The sequence below is a fragment of the Oryctolagus cuniculus genome, chromosome 12, assembly GCF_964237555.1.
Source record: "Oryctolagus cuniculus chromosome 12, mOryCun1.1, whole genome shotgun sequence".
In the NCBI taxonomy this organism is placed as follows: domain Eukaryota; kingdom Metazoa; phylum Chordata; class Mammalia; order Lagomorpha; family Leporidae; genus Oryctolagus; species Oryctolagus cuniculus.
In genome coordinates, this window is record NC_091443.1 from 85,590,616 (window position 1) to 85,615,001 (window position 24,386).

The 24,386-nt window shown below is 43.2% G+C and overlaps 1 protein-coding gene and 1 non-coding gene across 27 annotated transcripts in view; one reads left to right on the forward strand and one right to left on the reverse strand.

Annotated features, from left to right (window-relative positions):
* Nucleotides 1-24,386, forward strand: part of TLN2 (talin 2) — a 480,480-nt gene that overhangs the window by 210,744 nt on the left and 245,350 nt on the right. Inside the window, exon 1 of one of the 26 annotated variants that reach the window (XM_070054329.1) lies at nt 5,058-5,229. The exons of the other annotated variants lie outside the window; for them this stretch is intronic. The gene's annotated coding sequence lies outside the window, so the exon portion shown is untranslated. Of the gene's footprint in view, nt 1-5,057; nt 5,230-24,386 lie in introns of those variants that run through there. 26 annotated transcript variants of the gene reach the window in all.
* Nucleotides 11,868-11,970, reverse strand: LOC127483887 (U6 spliceosomal RNA). The gene has a single exon (XR_007910679.2). It is a non-coding gene; the product is annotated as a U6 spliceosomal RNA (small nuclear RNA).

The following is a 24,386-nucleotide window of genomic DNA, read 5'->3' on the forward strand; positions in this document are numbered from 1 at the left end:
AAGCTGGAAGCATCACAGGCTGTGTGCCTTCAAAAATATATACAGAGTTGTCCATGTTTGAACAGCATGATGTTGGCATAGAAACAGACATCTCGACCAATGGAGTGGAATAGAGAGCTTAGATGTAAATCTGTATTCTTAGTCATTTGATTTTAACAAGGCAGAGAACATCCAATGGGGAAAGACCTGTTTCTTCATTAAATGGTTCTGGGACAACTGTACTTCCACATGCAGGAAAAAAGAATGAAATCAGATCCTGTCTCACACCATGTTATAAAACAACCCAAAATGGATTAAAGACTTAAATATAAGACCCAGAAATCGTAAGACTGTTAGAAAAAAGAGACATCGGGGAACTCTCCATGACACTGATCTGGACAGCAGATTTTTAGACAGGAACTCCAAGAAATATGCAAAAATAGACAAATGGGACTATATTAAACTAAAAATCGTCTACATAGGCAAGAAAACAGTTAGTGAAAAGACAATCTATGGAATAGGAGAAAATATTTGTAAACCATGTCTGTTAAGGGGTTAATATGTAAAATACACAGGAAACTCAATCATAAGAAATCAAACAATTGGATTAAAAAGTATATAAATGGTTATTTCTCAGAAGATGTTATACAAATGGCCAACAAGTATATGAAAAAGAAGTCAAAATCACTAGTCATCAGAGAAATGCAAATTAAAACTTACTGTGATATCATCTCATACCTGTTAAACTGGCTACTATCATAAAGAAGAAGATGATCAATATTGGAGGAGATGTAGAGAAAAGGAACCCTTGGAAACTGTTGGTGGGAATGTACAGCCATTATAGAAAGCAGTATGGAGTTTCTTCAAAAAATATAATTATCCCAACATCCCCACTGTCTAAAGTAAAGGAAGTTATTACATCAACGCGATATCTACACTCGTATGTCATTGCAGCCTTATTCATTGTAGACAAAAGAAATAATCAGCTTAGTATGTATCAACAGATGAGGGAATAAAGAAAAAAAGGGACATGTACATGCAGTGGAATACTATTGAGCCTTTAAGAAGGAACTCTTGCCATTGGGACCAACAATGGGTAAGTCTGGGGAATGTTATTCAAATGTTAAATGAAATAATCTGGGCAAAGAAAGAGAAAGACTGCATGTTTTCACTTGTATGTAGAGTCTAAGAAAGTTGAACTCACAGAAGTAGAGGTAGAGCAATGGCTTCCATAACTTGGAGAACTGCTACTTGAAGGAGTGAATTCAAAAGATCTTTTGTGTAGCACGTGGAGTACAGTTAATAATGACATATTCAGGGGCCGGTGCCATGGTGCACTAGATTAATCCTCCCCCTGTGGCGCTGGCATCCCATATAGGCGCTGGTTCTAGTCCCAGTTGCTCCTCTTCCAGTCCAGCTCTCTGCTGTGGCCTGGAAGGGCAGTGGAGGATGGTGCTTAGGCACCTGCACTCACTTAGGAGACCAGGAGGAAGCACTTGGCTCCTGGCTTCGGATTGGTGTAGCTCCGGCTGTTGTGGCCATTTGAGGGGTGAACCAACGGAAAAAAGACCTTTCTCTCTGTCTGTCTCTCTCACGGTCTGTAACTCTACCTGTCAAATAAATAAATAAATCTTAAAAAAAAGGACGTATTACATTATTGAAAATTCATAAAGGTAGATTTCAAATTATTTTTACTCAACATGCATGTTATTTAGCTTTATTAGCCATTCCACAAAAACAGCAGCTATATCTCAAAACAGCTTGTTGTATATGATCAATATATGCAGTAGTTATTTGTGAATTAAAAAATTAAATTTTAATTCAAAGTATTGTGTGCACATGCTTAAAAATAGGAAATATTACAGAAAAGTTTGTGAAAAGCTACATTTTTTTGTAGGATGTTTTTTCTTTTTGGGTGGGGATTTCTGCATGTATGAATATTATGCTTGCAACACTGTTTGCCACTTGATCACTTCCTTGGTGTGCTGTTGTGAATACTGATGCTCTCATTGTTAAGATCTCCATGCACTTTCCTCCCTGTGGCTGGTTCGTGTGTCTAGGCCTTCCATTCCTTGCTCTGTACCCTCAGATGACATCAGCAACCTCTGTTGCATGTTCTACTTAGACACAACATTTCTGATCTAATAGCAACATTCCCCCATTCTAACTTCTCAATTTTGGGCAGCTGTACCTTGAATTTCATATTCTTAAAAGCTGGTAGTAATGCATAATCTGTTCTTGAATCCCAGGAAAGTCTTCTATGAGGTGATTCATCTATACATTCTGAGTGCTCAAAGCCAATGAGCAGTGTTTACTCCATTATTCTTTTTTTTTTTTAAGATTTATTTATTTTATTTGAAAGGCAGAGTTACACAGAGAGAGAAGGAGAGGCAGAGTTACACAGAGAGAGAAGGGGAGAGAGAGAGAGAGAGTCTTCCATATGATGGTTCACTCCCCAATTGGCCATAACGGCTGGAGCTACGCCGTTCCGAAACCAGGAGCCAGGAGCTTCTTCTGGGTCTCCCACGTGGGTGCAGGGGCCCAAGGGCTTGGGCCTTCTTCCACTGCTTTCCCAGGCCATAGCAGAGAGCTGGATCAGAAGAGGAGCAGCCGAGTCTTGAACTGGCGCCTATATGGGATGCTGGCATTGCAGATGGAGGCTTAACCTACTATGCTGCAGCACGGACCTCTACTCCATTATTCTGAAGCACATGCTGCTCACATTGGTACCTTGTTGGGTAGTAGGATTCTCATTCATCTCCCTTGAGTCTGATGTCTTCACAGTTTTGCACCTCAGTGGAGCTTGGTCCTGGGCTGTGTAATGACATTTCAGTCCGTGATAGCCACATAGGTAGCAGTGATTTTACAAGATTGTAATAAAGCTGAAAAAATGCTGCTTCTGCTAGTGTCACAGGTGTCCTAACAGTGCAACACCTTTGTCAACAGAATAGAACAGATATCATCACAGCATCATGTTTGTGGTGATGCCTGTGTAAGAAGACCTAGTTGGCTGTCAGTCTTATGAAAGTGTAGCACACAAAATGCTGTTCAGTACACATTGCTTGATAGGGATAATAAATGACTCTGTCACTGGATTTTGTATTTGCTATACCATACTTTTTTGTTGTTATTTTAGAGCTTTCTTCTATTTACAAAAAAAAAAGTTTCACTCTAAAACCATGTGCCAGGTATGTCAGTGGCATTGGCCTCATACTTTTCATGTTTACTTGATTGCATTGTACTATCTCAGTTTGTTAAGTACTCTATGATGTCCACACTTGATGGAACAACACATTTCTCAAAATGTGCCGTCTCAGTAAGTGGCATGACTCTGCGTTTAGATGGATTCTCCCTTTCCCCATGCACCAGCTATCTTGAGTCTAGCCTTGGGTTTATTCCAAGCTCTCAGTCCTCCCATTGCTCCTCCTAGGAACCCAATTTTTGGAAACCTCACTCCCACAGCCCTCATCCTTGGTCAGGACAGGTCAATCTTTTGGCATGTGGCCTATCTCCAAGTTAGTGGTAGAGGGCAATAAAGACAAGACTACAGATGGAAAAACAGCTTGGGCTCTGGAGTCTTTGAAGGGATAGTAGCTTGATCTGTACAGTTTGTCACCATTTATTGATGACTTGATGGGGTAGACACTGTGGTCCTTGGGAACTGGTGTGTCTTGATGGCCTCCCACCAGCCCTGTAGAACCATGTGATGATGACATTTCACACCAAGCAGTTGCACTCTTGGTGGGTACTTTCCAGGACCAACTCTGAGAAATACTGTTTAATGCCTTGGGCAAGCTGAGGCATGGTGGTCCACCATGGTTTCTTAGCTTGGGAAAAACTCTCTTATCTTACATTCTGTAAATCCCTTCTGTGTTCAACCCAGAATAGCATTGTTGCTATAGGGAAGAATCAACTCTGCCTAATTTAGGCCTCATCATTGTGATGAGTGTGGCCAGGAGGTCATTATAAAGAATTCTGCCATGCTGGGACATAGAAATATTTTCTCTATTTAATGCTCCCTGGGTGAATTTGAAGTGGGAAATGGAGCTTCATGCTGAACACGGCTGTTAAGTAGGAAAATGTAATTTATGAGTGATTGTTATCATATTGAATGTCTTCTTTTAGTCTCAAATGTGTATCTATATGTACACGTGAGAGAGAGAAAGAACACAGAGTACATTTGATTATTTTAACACATGGTGTGTTTTTGTGGGTACTTTGGAAAAAAGGTTGGAAAGATAATCGAGTTTTGTTTTTAATGCTTCCATTTTCTCCTGAATTCAGTGTCTGAACATAGCTTCTGTATAACTGTGTTTGGTAGATTTCCTGCTTTGATGGGAACCAGATGGATGGCAGGCACCTTGGGATGCTGGTCCCTTCCTGTGTTAGTGTTGTCCCCTCTGCACTCCAGGGTCCCAGCCCTCCCCACTAAGCATATCCCAGGCAAAGCCTTGATGATGCAACCTGGAGTCTCACAAACATGCTCCAAGAAGTTGTTCTTCTGCTTTCAAGCTGAGTAGCACATTGAGGAGTAGGTGGCTATAGATGGACTTCTTCCTTCTTACCTTTCTTTTAGGTCAAGGTGCTGACAAGGCATGTTCTGCCCCAGTGCAGACAGTGCTTATTTTCCAAACTTGCTGTTATATTTATGCCCCCAAATAGATGTTGGAAAAGTCTTTAGAGCAGGCCCCATTTATTTATGAACGAGATCTTCAGCCTTAGTGAAGCCCAGTCTTGAAGAATAGAAAGCAGTCGGTATTTACCTTGTTGCTATGATGACCCGTGGTGATGGTCTACCTTTTAACTGAGTAGTGGTCAACAGGCCAAGATTGTCTTACTCTCATCTTGCAACAGTCTAATTCCAACTAGAATTTTTTAAATTTTAATTTTAATTGCTTGATATTGGTGATAGGATAGGATGTTGAGCAAATAGAACTGTTGCCTGTATGAGACATTTTAGCCTATATTATACAATCATATATTTGTCTTCATAGTTGTATATGTCCAATAAAACTTTGAAGAAGTTGTTGTAAGGAGACAAATCTATTTGAACAACTTTTTTTTTTTTCTTTATAAAGATAGAGTGACAGAGAAGGAGAGACAGGGAGAGCCAGATCTTCCATCCGCTGGCTCATTCCCCAAATGGTACAACCAGGGCTGGATCAGGCTGAAACCAAGAGACTCCATCCAGGTCTCCTCTGTGTGTGACAGGAGCCCATGCACATGGACCTTACACTACTGCTCTCCCAGGTATGTTAGCAGGGAGCTAGATCCAAAATGGAGCAGCAAGGGCTCAAACCAGTACTATTGAAATGGGATAGCCATATCACAAATGGTGGCTTTACCGCTACACCCCAGCATTGGCCCCTATTTGGACAGCTATAATCTAGCACAGACTCTCAACCCTTCATCAAGAGAAGGAAATAAAAGAAGTTTCAAAAAGTCCTTATTATTCCCTGGTCCTATGTGTCCCCTGATCTCATATTATTCAACTCATTGACCTCTATGGGATAATGGACAACTCAGTCTCTCCACAGGAGGACTTGTGACCACAGACACCTGGATTGTCTGGGATTCTTGGTGCCTTTGGAAAGTGTGAGGCAGACACAAGGGACATACTGTATAAACCTGAAAGTGAGTCCCTTGTTCTCTCTTTTGGCCACTCTTCTTGGAAGTTTGGATTCAGAGGAAGCAGATTCAATATCCTAAACAGAGAAGGAAATACAAATTGGCAGGGCATGGCTGATAGATTGACTTGGGTTTTCCAAAACACTGCAGTGCACAGGAGTCTGTGGCAAGTGACCGATGCACAGAGAGTTCAGAGGAAGAGGAAAGGATCTTCCTAGGAGGATCTGGTAGATTTCAAGACCAAGTAGAATTTCTTGGTTCGTTGATGTGAGTTTTTGCTGCTTACAGACAAAAAAGAGACTGCAAACCACAGTCATTTGGACTAGGTAGAAGTTTATTTTTCTCTTATCTATATTGATGTTCTTGATGTGGGCTTCTTAGGGCTGTGGGACAGCTCATGGAGGTCGGGCAAAGACCTGTGCTTCTTCCAGCATGAGTGAGAATTCACTGTGATGCAATCCAGCCTCGCCTGGGGCTGAACTTCCAAATTCAAAGGCAAAAATGCTCACAGATGTCATTGTCCATGAACATCCCTGAGGAAGGGTACATAGTACAAGCCAGTATTCTCTCTCCTCATCAGTCCAAAGCCAGCAGGTGTTTCTTCTGGCTTTGGGATAGATTGCTGCTAAGTAGTTGGCATCCGGTATTTAAGGACCATGTTGTAAACAATGTACTCACTCTTGATGTCAAGGTAGGACACCAAGAGGAGTTTAGCAACTGTGCCAGCCCAGAGGCCTGTAAATTCTGTGTTTCCTCCCAAGGTTGCTGTGGGGCTCACACACTTACTGAATGGAAAGGTGTCAGATTTATTTAGGTATACTCTTTTTTATTATGGAAACTTTCAAAGATGTTCAAAAGTGAAGAGAAACATGTAGTGAACCACACCACAGGCTCCTTCCCAGGTTCCATGCTGACTGATTCTTCACCATTCTTGCTTTTTTCCCCATCATTCTTGTTTCATGTATACACTTTGCTCTCCCCACCCATAATATTTGCAAACATGTTTGTTACTATTTTTTCTGCTGATATTTTAATATATATGTCCACACTTTTTTCTTCTACAATTTTTTAAACATTTTACTACATTCATTTCAAATGTAAACATTATATGCATATATGCTATTTTTTGAAAACATACTACTACCACAGAGTGAGGGATTCATGACAATGATCATATCGTAGGGCAAGAAGACTGTATTGTCATTTAAATGATATGCTTGATATAAATACCCAGTAATTTTAAATTTATTTATTTATTTGAAAGACAAAGAGAGAAAGCTCCCATTTGTTTTTATTCCGCAAATGCCTGTGCCAGCTGGAGCTGGGCCAGGCCAAAGCCAGGAGCCAAATAATCAGTCCCAGTGTCTCACAGGAGTGTCTGGGATCCAGCTGCTTGAGCCATCACGGCTGCTTCCCCTGGTGCATATTAGAAGGAAACCGGAATCAGGAGCAGAGCTGAGACTTAGCTCAGGTGCTCCAGTATGGGTTGCAGGCATCCAAACAGTTGCTTCTTAACCACTATACCAAATGCTTCCCCTCCTTAATATCATGAAATATCAAGGTCATGTTCAAATTATCTGTTGTCTAATTATTTTTAAATTGTCTTTGAATCAAGATCTAGATAAGGTTTATTCAATGCAATTAGTTGATATCTCTCTGTCTCCTTTTAATCTAATTAGGTTTTCCTTCCATCTCTCTCCCTCCCCCTGTGATTTGTTTGTTGAAATGGGGTAGTTTGTTATCTGAGCAGAGATTGCCAAACAAGGATGATTCTCTTTCCCCACCTAGGGGCACTGGCAGCATGGAGACAGATTGGGTTGTCACAACTCGGTTGCTCCTGCCATGTAGTGAGTAGAGGCCCTGGGCACTGATAACATCCTACAATGTGCAGCACCCCCACACCTCACTTAGATACATAGAACAAGAAGTTACCTGGCCCAAAATGTCAGTAGAGCCGAGCTGAGAAACCCTGCTGTCACGTCTCCCACAGTCTGTGTATTGGTGACTGCTTCCCCATTGTGCCATGTAACTCATTTCTTTGTTCTTCATATTTTCTGTGTCTCAAGGTTTGGTCAGCTTTGAATCTATGAAGTAATTGTGTGTGTGTGTGTGTGTGTGTGTGTAGACTACCTTATAGGCAAACTATGTATTTTCACTAAGAAATACTTAATGATTACTTAATGATTAATCATTGATCATCATTGCCTATATCATTCTTCAGTACTGATTGTAAGATAGGGATACTCCAATTCTACCATTTCTTCCTTTCTTATATATGAGAATTCTCTGCAAAGAGGAGCTTTTTTCATTAAACTTTATTTCAAGTATTATTTTTTGAAGATTTGTGTATTTATTTGAAAAGAATAGTTATAGATGGAGGAGGAGAAGGAGGAGGAGAGGGAGATATCTTTCATCCACTGTTTCTCTCCCCAGATGACTGCAATAGTCAGGGATACTTCTAAGTAATCTACAATTAATTTTTTGAATTCCATTTCAGACATTTCTTCAATCTCTTCATCTTCACATTCTAGTATTGAAGTGTTCCACTGAAGGCATCATGTTGTCTTCCTTATTCTTGTTTCTTGAATTGCTGCATTTATTATGAGGCATTTGTGGAAATACTTTTTTCCCCCCTATGATGGCTTTTATCTTTAGACTGTGCCTCTGTGAATTAGTGGAGTCTCTGTTCTTTCATTGAATACCCAGAGGTGTGTGCTGGATGTAGCCAGGGAGCTCTGTTCAGTGCTCCAGGGTGAGGGGGTGTCCAAGGTGACACCAAGGTTGGATATGGTAAATCTTTTTTTTTTTTAGTTTTTTTTTTAATTTTTTATTTTGTAAATATAAATTTTCAAAGTACAGTTAATGGATTACAATGGCTCCCCCCCCCCATAATTTCCCTCCCACTCACACCCCTCCCATCTCCCGCTCCCTCTCCCATTCCATTCACATCGATTCATTTTCAATTATCTTTATATACAGAAGATCAATTCAGTATATATTAAGTAAAGATTTCATCAGTTTCCACCCACACAGAAACACAAAGTGTAAAATACTGTTTGAGTACTAGTTATAGCATTACTTCACATTGGACAACACACTAAGGACAGATCCCACATGAGAAGTAAGTACATAGTGACTCCTGTTGTTGACTTAACAGTTTGACACTCTTGTTTATGGCGTCAGTAATCTCCCTAGGCTCTAGTCATGAGTTGCCAAGGCTATGGAAGCCTTTTGAGTTCGCCAACTTCGATCTTATTCCGACAGGGTCATAGTCAAAGTGGAAGTTCTCTCTTCCCTTCAGAGAAAGGTACCTCCTTCTTTGATGGCCTTGTTCTTTCCACTGGGATCTCACTAGCAGAGATCTTCCATTTAGGTCTTCTTCTTTTTTTTTTTTTTTCCCCAGGTGTCTTGGCTTTCCATGCCTAAAATACTCTCATGGGCTATTCAGCCATATCCAAATGCCTTAAGGGCTGATTCTGAGGCCAGAGTGCTATTTAGGACATCTGCCATTCTATGAATCTACTGTGTATCCTGCTTCCCATGATGGATCGTTCTCTCCCTTTTTGATTCTATCAGCTAGTATTAGCAGACACTAGACTTAAAGACGGGAGGTTTGTTCTTCTCTGTTAGCATAATCTTGCACTCACCTCTCCTCCAAAGAGACCAACGCCTGGGCACTAGCCCCAAAGCGTACAATATTCACCTGCATTGCCACAAGAACTGCACATAGGATCTGTGCAGTCCTCGGTGTGAGCAGTAATGACCCTCACCAGCCAGTCAGGGAGCCCTGAGCATGTGGAGCTGCCCGCAGTGACTGATCAGAGACCAAGCCACACCCTGCACCCTCCTATGCAGCCACAGTGTTTTCACAGTCCATCCCAGTGCACAAGGCTCCCATAGAGGTGTGCCCAACCCCCTGTCAATTCTCCCAGCCAGACTCAGGCGTCTCCTCTCAGGTGGTTGCTGGGCACATGGACACAAGCTGCTGCAGCTGTTACATATGTCCAAAATGGCGCCTACCTTCTCTCAGCTAGTTAAGGATGCTGGTACCAGGTGGTCGGGGAGAGAGAAGTGTGGCCGCCCACCTTTTCCCTCTGGGTTGGCAGTTACACTGTCCCCTACTGAGCTCCAGGCTGGACTCATGCCAGGCTCTTTCCACAGCTTTATTGCCAGTGGCTTGGTCTGCTATGGTCTGGTCTCACCTCACTCTCCAAAGCTGCTGCTGAGGCTCTCAGCTGCTGGGGTCCTGTGTTGTATGCAACCCACACCCTCCATGTAGCTCCAGTTTCTAATTTGTGTGGAGTTTCCTCTGCAGTTTTCTCCCTAACTCTTCCCTGAGCACTTTTTTTTTTTTAAACTATCTTCCCCCTTGCAATCTACATCGCTGTATGTACCTTTCTATAGTTTCTGGTTTGTAATATGTCACAGGGTTGTCTTATTCCATGCTTGGATTTGCTGCTACTTCAAGGAACCCTGGTTCCTTTGGTATTTTGAAGATGTAATATCAAACCAGGTGTGAATTTACCATTTTTCTTGATATTTTCATTGGGCAGAACTAGAACTATGGTGTGTGTGTGTTTTGCCAGGGGCATGAATGTGTACATGCATGTGCATAAAGATAAAATAGAGTATTCATTCCTAAAGATACTTGCAAGTGAAATTCAGATTTAAGGGATTTTTAGCATCACCAATCAAAAAGTCTTATCTATAAAATAAAGCTCATGCAGAAGCATCTTAGTCCCTTTGGGCTGCTAGAACAAAAATGCTATAGACTGAGCAGCTTATAAGCAACAAAAATGCATTGCTCACAGTTCTGGAAGCTTGCAAGTCCAAGATTAAGGTCCCAGCAGATTTGGTACTGTTTGAGGCCTGCTTCCTGCATGATAGGTGGTGCCTTCTCATGGTGTCTTTCCTATGGAAAAAGGCAAGGGATATCTTTGGGGCACTGATGCCATATGAGTGGTGGTGCCTAATCACCTTTCAAAGGCCCTGCCCCCACAGAGGTCACACCACACCGGGGGGTGGGGGGTTATTGTTCAGCCTGTCTGCATTTCAGGAGGTACCAGGCATTTAGTCCATAGCAGAAAGTGTTTACTTTCACTCTGTAGATAGCAACTGGAGAAGTTACTGGCATTTTGATCCTTGTAGTTTTGTTTTTGTTTTTGTTTTTTTAAATGAAGAAGCAAATATATGCATGCTTTGGTCTTTGTAGCTTCCTTCCTTCTCAAGCAACAGCATGCTGTAAGTGCCTGCTTGGCTTTGGTTTCTCCACTTCATCTGTCCTGATTCTGACTACACAGCGGTGTGTAGAGATAGTCCTCAGTGTTTCACGTAGCTGCATTGCCCTCCTTTGTGTTGATTTGCTTTCAACTTTGCAACACAGACCCTGCTGGTGGGTGTTGGGCTGGTTTCTACCTCTTGCTATGACATAGAGTTCTGTGGAAAGGAGCTTGTACTATCACTTTTCTTCCAGGACCTGATAAAAGTCAAACAGCTTTAGGATGTGACTCCTCCTGTGAGGATGCAAGGAAGATGTCCATAGGCCTTTGGGACTGAAGAGAACCTTGGAGCAAGAAAGAGAGTAATGTTTGGGAGAAAACAAGAACATTTGGTGGAGGAGAATTAGGTCTTCAGATACAACCAGTTATGGCTTTTTAGGAAGGTTAGGTAGATCTACATTTTGATGACCTATTGTGCCGGGCCAAGCGCTATGGATTTTCTGCCATAGACCAGGAGTTGGCAAACCTTTCTACTAAAGGACCAGCTTGTGTAAATATTTTAGGCTACAATCTATGCAGCGTCTCAGTTCTGCTGTTGAAGCACAAAAAACAGCCATGCACACTTCATAAATGATTGTGGCTGTGTTCCAATAAAACCTGATTTATGGGCACTGAGATTTGAGTTTTGTATAATGTTCAGGCATCATAAATAGAATTCTTCAGGGTTTTTTCTTTATAAAATTTTTTAAAATGTAAAAACCATTCTCAGCTTGAGGGTCATAGCTGGCCAACCCCTGCTGTAGGCATTTGGGAACTGTAGAAAATTCTTGAGGATGGGAGGGGCTTGCTCAAGATTGTTGATTGTGTCTTCAGAGGAAGGAGCCCCAGTCCAGAAGGCTGTTGATGGTGTAGTTGGAAGGAGACTGTGGGTTTCTTCTCTTGTTTTGTTCCTTATTAGCTGTCATTGGAGAACTGCTGGGAGACATCAAGCTATTATATTATTTTATACTGAATTCACAGGTTGGTTTTTTTTTTTTTTTCGAAAATACAGAACACTTTGCAAATTTGCATGTCATCTTTGCACAGTGGCCCTGCTGATCTTCCCTGTAACATCTCCATTTTAGTACATGTGCTGCCAAAGCAAGGGCAGAATTTACATGCATTTCTTAAAACTATGTTCTCCAAGTTTCCACAGATTATACACAGAGGGAGCCAAACTCATCAGCCCACATTGTATGGGCTTACGGCAAAATTGTCTCATTTTGTGCCTCCTTCCCCACTCCATTTTCTTCCCCTATCAAGAAACCCAATACTGAACCCCATTTGAAGATAAACCTTGGGGCATGTATTTGGCCCAGTGGTGAAGTTGCAGGTTGGGACACTCTTTATTTCTTATGGGAGTGCCTGGTTTGAGTACTGGCTCCTCTGTTTTGAATCTGGCTTCCTGCTAACATTTACACTGGGAGGCTTGGGATGATGGCTCAATGAGTCCCTGTCATGCACCTGAGAGACCTGGGTTGAGTTCTGGACTCCCGGCTTTGTCCTAGCCCCCGCACTGGCTGTTGTGGGCATTTGGGAAGTAAACCAGTGGATGGGATCTGTCTTTCTCTCACTCTCTCTGTCTTTCAAAAAGGTGAAAATGAATAAATTAAAGAATTTAAGAGCTCAGCTTTTTATAGCAGTTGTCTTGTATGGTTTTATGTCTTCCTACACTTGCAGGCTCACGATAGAGAAAATAGTACTTTGTTTGTAGGAGGAAAATCAAAGATGATGTAAATGAAAAAAGTACATTTTCATATAATGGAAATTATTAGAGCAACTTTTAAAATGTCACTGCAGATTAATGCAGACAAGAAGAAGCTGAATATATTAGAAAGTAGGTCAAGTTACTCATGTTTATGAATGAGGTGAATTACAGTATAGGTTTAAGTTTATAAAATTGGGCATTACTGTAGTTTATTTGAATTATCTTAGCCCAAATGGTATTATACTAAAATATAATTAAAATAAATTGAGTTTATTTTTTTTGTCCTCTGTGGTTGAGTATCTTATATCTAATATTTCATAAATTTAATAAACTAGTAAAAAAATGCGCTTCTTATTGTCGTTCACATTTCCTGTATTAGACACAGACTGGTCTCCAGGGAATTAAAGCTGGAGTAGATTTAATCCTGGGGGCTGGCGCTTCCAGAATCTCTGGAAGGTTTGGAGGATGTATCTGAGCTTGCAGGATGCTCCCAGTTCCCACAAGAGCCACTTCTTTTGAGAATTGAGAAAGGTGCTGCAGCCACTACCGTGGGAAGCTGTGGAATAGGAACCTAGTTCTTGAGTGGCTAGCTCAGTACTGCGTGTATTCTATGAGTAGGTCTCCCTTCTGGTGGGTGCTCTTGCACTCTTCTTTCTTCCTTGTGATTTGGTTGCAATCAAAGTCACCCAGGAGCTCATGTGATCCGTGGAGCCTGTAAGTCATGTTAGGTGTTATAGCAGCAAAGTAGTCAGGGCAGTAGATAATGTGTAGCTCTCTTTCCTCTCCCTGCTACCAGTGAGCCAGTCCACAGTGTTTGCCACAGTCTCCAGATTCACAGAATGTCTTCGAGATGGGCACACTCCCAGCATCAAGCCATTGTGGGTAGAGCTCCAGAGTTTCCCTTCCTTAAATGCGTGTGATATGTTTTGATAGACCTGTTGAGTGATAACAGTAAGTAGTGTTATATCAGTGTCACCAGTCACTATGGGTTGACAGTGCAACTGATGACATCCCAGGATGTACATTAATAGAAAGCTGGAATTGGGAGCAGAGCTGGGACTTAAACCCAGGCACTCCAATATGGATTACAGGTGCCTAAACCAGTGACGTAACCAGATGCCAAATGCCTGCCTCTGCATTTTTTTCTTTTGGACAAGACAGTCATTCATGAGTATGGAAATGGAAATGGTCTTTTAACAAGAAAGTCATTGATCTTGAAATTGAACAGACATGGATTCAAGTCCTCACTCCACCACTCAGTACATTTGTGTAATTTGGCACATGTTGACCTTCTGTACCTATTCCTTGTGTCTCAGATGGAGGTAGCACCTCCCCCCCATCATGTATGTAGTAAGGTAATGCTGAGCACAGTGTAACATGCAGCAGGAACTGTGTGGCAGGCTGCTGCTGTCGGGATGGTGACACTGTCATCACTGGCTGACTTGCGTCTTCACTGTCAGCGCCTGCAGAGCTTTTTGCCCTTTTCCCTTCCCTAGTTGTGGTCACTGTCCGGTTAGGCTGCTCGTGTGTCCCTTTACAGCAGCGACTTTCTTGTCCATGGTCCTGGCTGTCTTGGATGTGGCTTTCTGTTTGTGCTTGTGGGACTTCCTCCTGCCTTTCAAGTGCCCTTGGATTCCTGTGAGAATGTCTCTTTCCTCCAGGGAAAAATCCCTCTTAATGCTTAAAGCCTCAGAGCAGTCATGAGGTCAGAAAAGTCATGGTAGCTTTCTGTCATCCAGGCATCCAGAGCTCCTTCCGAGGCTTAAAAGGCTGCTGGCCACCCACTTGCGGCCTTGTGCCCCTTATCTTCTCAGTTAGGTCTCTGATTCCATCTCAGTGGTGGTTTTAAGCTAAAAAGACCCTACTTCTGTTGCCTTTGCATTTTTCCTTCTTGACTCTGTCCCCCCCTTTGACTTACCAGCAACTCCTAAGGCAAAGTGGTTAACAGTTGATGGGAGGATATTGGTTCCTTGTCTTGCAAAGCCCCCACGATGGCTGTATCTTTGTAGACTTTTAGAGAAATCAAATGAATCGGAAACCCCAGCTTCAAAATCATCTTTGCATCTTCTCGTGTGCCAAGTAAACTGCTGGGGACAGTCCCTATTTGGTATTCATTTCTTTAGGTTCATTAGACCCTTTTGTGAAGCAGCTCTGACTCTCCCTCTTCCTGCTCTAGCAGGTGTATGTGTCCCTGAGTGATCATCCTTCCCTCTTTGGGAATTTACTATCAGCACCCCAAGGGCAGTGTGCCCCAAACATGAAGTCTAGTGACACTGAGTCATGCTGTGGCATAACCACTTTCTGCTCTGCTGTGAGCAAGTGTGCTTCCCTTCTTCCTCTCTTATGGCTAGCCTGAAAGACCTTGAACTTGAGCTGCTAATTATTTTGTGTAAATGCTCTCTGGCATCTTTGTTAAGCCTTTGCCAAGTTTCTGAGTTGTCTGCTTAATACTGCGAGATATCAGAAGGCTTCAGTTTGTGTGAAATAAGAGGTCGATCTGCCTTTCCCTCCTTCATCCACTTGGCTTATTCATTTGTCCAACAAACATTTATTGAACATCTACAAAGTACCAGGATTTCTACTGAATGTGGGAAGCATTATTGTCAGTAAGGTGGAAATAGAATATATTTTAGTATAGCTGAGGCAGAGGGTTTAAGACAGAGTTGAGCTTAATAAGTAGATCTTGTAATATCTAATATGGGATTTAGAAATGTTCCAAAGAGCAGGTAGCATCCACAAAATGATGTAAGCTGTGTGATTTGTGACCACATGGAATTTGGGAAGAACACTGGCTGAGATGTGGACAGTGTGTTGAAGTGCAGTGAGAATGCAAGGGGGCGGGTTGCTGGGCGGGAACCTGCTGCATGGATGTGGACAGGTGATGATGAGATGATGATACCCCACCTTATTTAGGAATTAAAGTTGTCAGGACTTAGGTGATTGTGTGTGAGGGTGTGCGAGGGGGTGGTGTCAAAACTGGTGCTCCCATTGCTGGCTTGGGCCACTGAGTGGATGGTCGCATCCTTGACATTAGGAACCCATGAGGGGATTGAGTGGAGGAGGAAGAGGCCAGGAGAGAAGTGAGGAATGGACTTGGGAATGAGATGAGTTTCATATGCTAATGAAAGGTCTTGGGGACATGTGGAGTAGGTTGAGATCATGGGTCTGGCCTCTGTCTGCAGATCTGGTGATGCGAGTCTTGAGAGTGGATGAGATTGACTAGGTTGGAGTGTGGAGTAGTAAGGGGACTGGGAGAGAACAGGAGGAAAATGACATTTTAGCAAAAAAGAACCTGAAGGGGGCCTGGGAAGGAGGAGTCGGAGGGATGAGGGGAACCCACAAGTGCAGCTACTCTTGTCTAGTGCTTTGCAGACAAGTGTGGACTAGAAGGTGAATACCTGCATTGTCAGCAGGGGAGCAATGGTAACCTTGGCCAGAACAGGTCCCAGGTGAGTGCTTGGCACAAGCCAGGTGAGGAATAAGATGAGTGATTGGCAGTCTGCCTGTGTAGAGAAATCTTGCAGGAATTGCAGGTGATGGGGGAGGACCCAGATAGGGCAGTAGCCTGGAGATTTGTAGGTCTATAGAGAGGGCTTCTTACTTTAGGGGTACATGAGGCAAACTGAGTTGACAGCTTCTCCTGTGCTTCCTCCTTTGTCATGTTTACTACTCCAGGTTATATAATTTGGGGGGGGGGGTGGATACTTTAAAAAGTTTTTGAAATAATCACATACTTACAGAGAATCTTTTTTTTTGGGGGGGGGGACAGGCAGAGTGGACAGTGAGAGAGAGAGAGAGAGACAGAGAGACAGAGAGAAAGGTCTTCCTTTTTGCCGTTGGTTCACCCTCCAATGGCTGCTGCGGCCGGTGCACCACGCTGATCCAATGGCAGGAGCCAGGTACTTCTCCTGGTCTCCCATGGGGTGCAGGGCCCAAGCATTTGGGCCATCCTCCACTGCACTCCCTGGCCACAGCAGAGAGCTGGCCTGGAAGAGGGGCAACCGGGACAGAATCCGGCGCCCCGACCTGGACTAGAACCCGGTGTGCCAGCGCCGCAAGGCGGAGGATTAGCCTAGTGAGCCGCGGCGCCGGCCCTACAGAGAATCTTAAAATACCATGTAAAGACTGGTTCCCTGAACAATTTGATCGCTAAGTTTGTGACCTAATACAAGTTTATTTTAGCAGGTATTTCCTACAGAAAGACATTCTTGAGTGCAATCATAGTTCAATCATCAAAATTACAACTCTATAATCATCATACATCATTAAGCTTGACCAGTTGTCCCAGCCATGTCCTTTAGAGGGAAGAGATCAAGCTCAGAATCATGCATTGCATTTACTTGTGTCTTTGGATGCCTTTGATTTGGAACTCTTCTTGAGTCTTTCCTTGACGTTTGTGCTTGGACTTTTTTTTTTTTTTTTTTAGACAGTTACAGAGAGAGGTAGAGAGAGAGAGAGAGAGAGAGAGAGGTCTTCATCCGCTGGTTCACTCCCCAGATGGCCTCAACGGCCGGAGCTGTGCTGATCTGAAGCCAGGAGCCAGGAGCTTCCTCCGGGTCTCCCACTTGGGTACAGGAGCCCAGGACTTGGGCCATCTTCCACTGCCTTCCCAGGCCATAGCAGAGAGCTGTATCGGAAGAGGAGCAGCTGGGACTAGAACCAGCGCCCATATGGGATGCCGGCGCTTCAGACCTGGGCTTTAACCCATTGTGCCACAGTGCCGGCCCCAACTTGGGCCCTTTTGAAGATGAGGGTTTAAGTTTTTTGAAGCATCCCCCCCTCAAGTTTGCCTCTGTCTTCCCTCATTAATAAATGCGGGTTATGTATCTCTGACAAGAACGGCACAGAAATGACGCTGTGCTCTTTCTGCATCCTTTTGTGTGTTGTGCAATCTGGATTGTTCCAGTACTGATAAGATTCACCTTGTCACTTGATGAGGGTGATGTTGGTCTCTTTCTACCTCTGTAAGGATTATTCTTTTTCCTTCTCTAATGTAGAAGTATTTTGTGGAGAAATATTCATAGAGTATATTGTTATCACATTCCTCATCACACTTACTTGTTGACATGGGCTCATGTGTTCAAATTTTATTCAACAAAATAGTCTCTTATTATGATGATGACCACATTGTTTTTGATATGGATGATTTGAGCCTTTTCAAACTGGTTCCTGTGTGCTATTACATGTCTCCATCATTCTTGGAGCAGTTCTATACTTCCTGGCATAATAAGATGTGCCAACGTCATCTTGTACTTCCATTTATTTAAAAAAAAAAAAAAGTAATATGAAGCCAAGATCTGAGCATTGAGCATGCTTTTGGCCATTGGGTGAAACTTACCCCAGACTGCCTCAGTGGACAGAGCTCCAGGATTCAGTTGATTTTTTATTAACAGTAGTTAGATTCTGTAAAGTCTTTTAAAACACAGAATTAGTACTGAGCCATTGCTTCTCAGTGACAGCACAGGATTACATTCTGTGAGCTTCTGATCACTAGGACTTTGTCATCTTGCTCATCAGCACCTAATCTTGTTTTATGTGTTTCTATTTAAAGACACCTGACTTAATACACATGATTGATTCATTAACATTGAACTGAAGGCCAATATTACCATAATTCATGCTCGAATGAAGCTTATCTAATACATACATTTTCTGCTGTAAGACACAAGACAGCCTTCTGTGATCAGAAACTCTTAAACAGCCCTTCAGCACTATGCTTAGAGCCCTTTTAAACAGTGGAATCAACAAAAGGCAGAAAAATGCAAAAAATGTGGCACTTGGTAGACTCTGAAAAGGGTACTTGTTCACAATATGAGAGCCCAAACCGAAGAGCAGAATGTTGCCAAATGACCTCAGCTGGGAATGTGTAAATTGGGCAACTCCAGTTTTTCACTTCTGTGTGTATGTCCATGAAAAGCTGCAAAAGTGCCAGGGGTATTGATTTAAACACTAGCAAATGAGTGAATTTGCAAATAGAAATCTGCAAATAATGAGAGTTGTCTGTGCATCGTATACTAGTACGTATATGTGTACTTGTACTGCTACTAAGCGTGCACACACTTTTGTGTGTCTATTTTTTCATCTATCGTGAAACTTACTAATTCACACTGGTACTTCAGATTCCAGTTGTGCACTATGGAGTTTCTTCTTTTTTCTGTTTTGGCCTGCTGGCACCACCTTCCACAAACCTTGCCTGCACCTCAGGGCTGTAAGGGAGAAGAAGGGGAAAGAGTGAGGTCATATTTTAGGATTCTATTTCTATTAGGCCAACTCACGATAACGTGATATTACCATATTTATAAAGCCCCCTTTTATTCTTGGAATTTAAAACAATGTAAGTATCGTCATACTTAAGGAGAAAAAAGGTAGCGTGTCAAAGCTGGTGAGGCTCAAGGACCGGAGAGTGAGTTGATGTCGGTGGCTTAGGGCGGCACCATGCTGTCTGGGAAACGGAAGCATTCATTGGTTTTTTCTAGGCTCAGGCCTGAGTGGTGGGGGCTGTGAGCTATGGCAGAGCTTCAGTAGGATGGCAGGCTGCTGGCTGGGAGCTACTCTTATTGGAGGTCTCTGCCTGCCTGCATACCCAGGGGGCCCTCAGAGGACAGAGAGCAGGTCTTGATTTATTCATTCCTGTGTCTCCAGGGGCTGGCAAGTGTAATAAGGGATTGGGGAGGGGGGCATTTGTGGAATTTATTTGACCACATGTCACAGACTCATTGCTCTGCCTCTGTCTCAATTCCCATTCTCCTCTACTACCCTTCCCTTCAGTTTCCCTGGAAGCCCACATCCTTCCTGAATGAAGGAAGACTTCCAGGCCCTGACTGCCCAGGGGAAGCTTTCCCAGCAGCTGCTGGAGGCTGGGGAGAGCTCGTGGAGGCTGCTCATGGGGACCGTCAGCGGTGGAGCCCTGCAGAACCACGTGGGGTTCCCAGCCCCAGCCCCTGCTGGCTCTGGGGTCAGGAGTAAGTCACAGAACTTGGCTCATCAGTTCAGCCATGTGTGAAATGGAGATACGTTTATGAGGATTCAATGAAACAGCATTTTGGAAGTACTGGGCAAGTGACTATGCTTAGTCTCTAATAGCAAGGATGTCAGTGCTGAATAGCTGGCTCTGTGGGACGGCAGGTGTCATGATTTTTTTCTCCTGTAGGCCTTTTCCCCAACTTAGTGATGAACTCCATATTAGAGGAGGTCTTTTTGGTTCCTGCCTCTTGTTTGTTGTCAGTAGCCACCCTCTCCCCCAGCATGATGCAATGCTCTGTACCCAGTAAATAGTAAATGTAAATTTGTCAGTGAACAGTCCTCCTTCTAGTATCTTTTCACCTGTACATGATCTCCTAATAGAGCAATTTCCTCCCCTTTTGTCAGAGCTCTGGGGAGATAATCATTATTGTTTCCAACCTTTTTTTTTTTTTAAATTATGAATCAGTAGTCTGTGTAGCATGGTCGATGTCATGGTCTGTGGCTGTTAGTAAGCATGCTCCTTGCTTTCCTCTTTAGTGCAAGCACTGCCCTTGGTGCCTTTTGGGCTCTCATTAGACAGAGAAATGTCTGCACAATCGCTCTCTATTTTTACTCTTTTAAGACTATGGCACAAACGCCAAGAGGTCTTAGAAAGAAGCCTGTTGACTGCTCAGCCTGGGGTCTTTCTGGAACGGCCTGTTAGTAGCTGAATTGGACTTTGTAAAACCTCAGCAGGAAGAGATCCAGTTGGTAATGGGTCTATCAGAGCCTGAGTTTTTTTCAGATTCTTTCTACCTGAAAAGCACTCTGTTCTTCGCACTTCTTGGGAAAGACTTCTTCCACACTTCATAGGTGCCATCCGATGTACCGAATGAATCGACGTCCATTCAGCCATTGCTCTGAGGATTTTGTATTATGCACAAATGTCAGTGCCTTAAGGAGTTCGGCATTTGCTCTGATTGTTCCACTGCAGATGGCCTTCTAGGCCATACTCCTGTTTTCTTTCTTAGAGGTTTGAAATCAGTAATCGTTGGGTTGGAACTGGAAGGCAATGTTAGTGATGGCTCTTAAGTTGGTGAGATAAATGCCCAGTGTTTGGGACAGCGCGGATGGTAGCAAGGGATGCAGGCAGCAGGAAGAGCTGAAGTACAGGACTTAGGTCTCTGGGCTCACATCTTGGGGCTTCTAGCTTTTCATTAGCTCAGTGGCTGCTGGTAATTTGTCTTCATTTTTCCTGGCCTTTAAAGTGGATTTGATGGTTTAATTTTTATACCTACTCTTACAGGGTTATTATAAGGTGTTTATGAGATGGGCCACACAGATCAGGCACACAGTGGTCAGCACTCCATGCAGATGTGGGTCCTTCAAGAAGTCTTGTAATATGGAATTAAAAGATGAGTTTATTTTGAAATCTAGACATGAGGGTCTTCAGAAATTTCATGGAAATGTGTATTATGAAAAAACATAGGTTTCAAGAAAAGTTTAGTTTTTTAAAAAAAGATTTATTTATTTATTTTGAAAGGCAGAATTAGAGAGAGAGAGAGATTTTCCATCGGCTGGTTCACTCCCCAAATAGCCACAACCTCCAGGGGTGGGTTAGGCTGAAGCCAGGAGCCAGAAGCTTCATCTGTCTCCCACACGGACGCAGGGGCCCAAGCCCTTGGGTCATCCTCTGCTGCTTTCCCAGGCTCATGAGCAGGGAGCTGGGTCAGAAGTGGAGCAGCCAGGACTCAAACTGGCACCCATAAAGGGTGCCGGTACTGAAAACAGAAGCTTAACCCGCTAGGCCACAGTGATGGCCCCAATTTTTAGTTTAAAAATTTTTTTCTTAGTTTCTAGGTTTTTAAAAGTTTCAATATAGTTCGTGGATATAATTCTAAGCATATATTATTTTCACCAAAATGAAATTATCACTTAATTCCACTTTTTTCCATGAACTTCTCCAAGGACCCTCAGATGGCTGTTCTTAAATTGAAAATGAGCCTTTAAAATTTTTTGGAATGCTCACTTTAAGCTCCAATTCCTATAAAGTAGGCATATATGTAGTATATGTTGTATAGACAAGGGATCCTGTGTCCTACAAAACATCATGTACCTCATTTGGAACAGTGTAACACACACACTCTCTCTCTGTCTCTATCTCCCTCACACATATACACACATACACAGATGGTGGGAATGGATAGTGGTCCAACCCCTTTAGAAAACAGTTTGGAGGCTGACACTGTGGTGTAGTGGATAAAGTCGCCACCTGCAGTGCCGGCCCAGCTGCTCCACTTCCAATCCAGCTCTGTGCTATGGCCTGGGAAAGCAGTAGAAGATGGCCCAAGTCCTTGGGCCCCTGTACCCATGTGAGAGACCCAGAAGAAGCTCCAGGCTCCTGGCTTTGGATCGGCACAATTCCAGCCGTTGTGGCCAACTGGGGAGTGAACCAGCAGATGGAAGACCTCTCTCTTGCCTCTCCTTCTCTCTCTGTAACTCTGACTTTCAAGCAAATAAATAAATCCTTAAAAAAAAAAAAAAAACACTTGACAGTTTCAAAAATTAAATGTATCCCTTTCCTGTTTCTTGGCCATTCCACACCTTAGCATTTACCGAAACACAATGTAAGTTATGCCCTTGCAAAGTTTCGCATGCAAATGTCCAAGGCAGGCCATTGGACACATGCACTTGTTACTATGAGCTTTATTGGAATAGCCCCAAAATTGACAACTACCCAGATGTCCCTTTGCATGTAAAGAGATCAATAAATTATGTTTTATTTATGTATTTATTTTTTGACAGGCAGAGTGGACAGTGAGAGAGAGAGACAGAGAGAAAGGTCTTCCTTTGCCGTTGGTTCACCCTCCAATGGCCGCCGGCGCACCGCGCTGATCCGATGGCAGGAGCCAGGTGCTTCTCCTGGTCTCCCATGGGGTATAGGGCCCAAGCACTTGGGCCACCCTCCACTGCACTCCCTGGCCACAGCAGAGAGCTGGCCTGGAAGAGGGGCAACCGGGACAGAATCCGGCACCCCGACCAGGACTAGAACCCGGTGTGCTGGCGCCGCAAGGCAGAGGATTAGCCTAGTGAGTCGCGGCGCTGGCCAATAAATTATGTTTGATTCAAGGGAATCTAACTAAGAAATGAAAAGAAGTACACTATTGGGATATGCAGTAATAGTGTCAGTCTTGAAATAATCATGCTGAGTGCAGGATGCCAGATCCCACTATTATATAGTGACAGGAAACAGGTCAGTGGGAAGTAAGAATTGAGGGACCCACCTTACAGGCAGGCACAGGAAGACTTGGGGTTGGGGTGGGGGTAAGGAGTGTGCTCATGATCTTGACTGACCTGGTTGTTTTGCAGGTAGAGAACGTACGTAAACCGTGTTTGTGGACTTTAGTGCAGTTTATTGTATTTGTCCATTATGCTCACCAGTGGTGCTCTCTAAAGACCAGGTTTACTGTACCCAAATACCAATAGGCGTGCTGTGCTGCTCCAAGCACAAAACTCATCAACTCACTTCAGTGAACACTCGCTGAATCATTTATCAGCTATTTTGTGTTCCTTTGGAACTTGCAGTGCTTTATTTAGGAGTTTTTATTTGGAACACTATGTCCAAGAGAAATTGAATTAATGACTTTTCTTTTGATCCAGTCCTCTGATTTGTTGTTACTGTATTGACCTTATAATTAGCCAGTACAGTAACTAAATATTCTAAACGTTTTTGCAGACTTTGAACTTGGCTGCTTGGACCTCTAAGTAGCCTTTTCCCTTTTTTTGGCAGTTCTGCTTTGCTCACTCTTTGCTTCCGTTCCTTAGCTGTACCCCACCATGTTTCTGCTCAAGAGAATGTTCCCTACTCCAGTGTAAAAGGAATGCAACGGGAGTTTCCTCATTTGACATAACGAGATTTTTAATTATTATTGAATTGTTATTATATTTTAAAAAGTCAGTTAAAACTGGGAATCAAACAATTTTTAAGCTAAAACATGTGAATTTAAATTTTGATTTAAAACTTACATACACATGTGCATACATATAAGGCGTATGCAAACAGTTCATGGTAAATGTGTATCATGAAAAAAACTGCACGGGTTTCAAAAATTTTTTGCAACAAAATAAACTTTCAGTTCCATCTTCCATGAAGATTTTGCAGATTCTGTGTGTGTGCACGTATGTGTGTGTATGTGTGTAACAGACTTCACTGAATGTGGTTTTTTAAAAATTTACTTGTTTGTATTTGAAAGGCAAGAGGAGAGAGAGACCTCCCATCCGCTGGTTTACCCCTCAAACACCCTTAACAGCTGGAACTGGGGCTAGGCCAAAGCCAGGAGCTCCAAACTTAATCCAGGTCTCCCAGGTGGGTGGCAGAAACCGAATTACTTGAGGCATCATCTGCTGCCTGTCATAGAGGTAACAGGAAACTGGAATTGGGGATGGAGCTAGGCCTTGGGTCCAGGTACTCCGTATGGGATGCGAGCATCTATCTTAACTGCTGCACCAGATGCCCACTTGTGAATGTGGTGGTAGCTGGACTTGCACAACAACTTTCCACCCTGAATCACCCTCATGCTATGTGGCCCACAGTGTCTGTTTTGGAGTTCTTTACAGTGAGTGCCCTTTTAAAATACCTGAGAAATAATGAGTATAGACCCCTTCCCTTTTACGTTTAGGATCCAGAATCTATGTTTGGCATAACAGTTGAGATGTCCATATCAGATACTTAGATTTGGTTCCCTGCTCCATCTCCTAACTCTGGCTCTCTGCTGATGCAGACCCTGGGAGACACTAGTGATGACTCAGTAATTGGGTGGCTGCCACTCAAGCGGGAGACCTGCAGAGTGATCCTGGATGCTGGTTCTGGC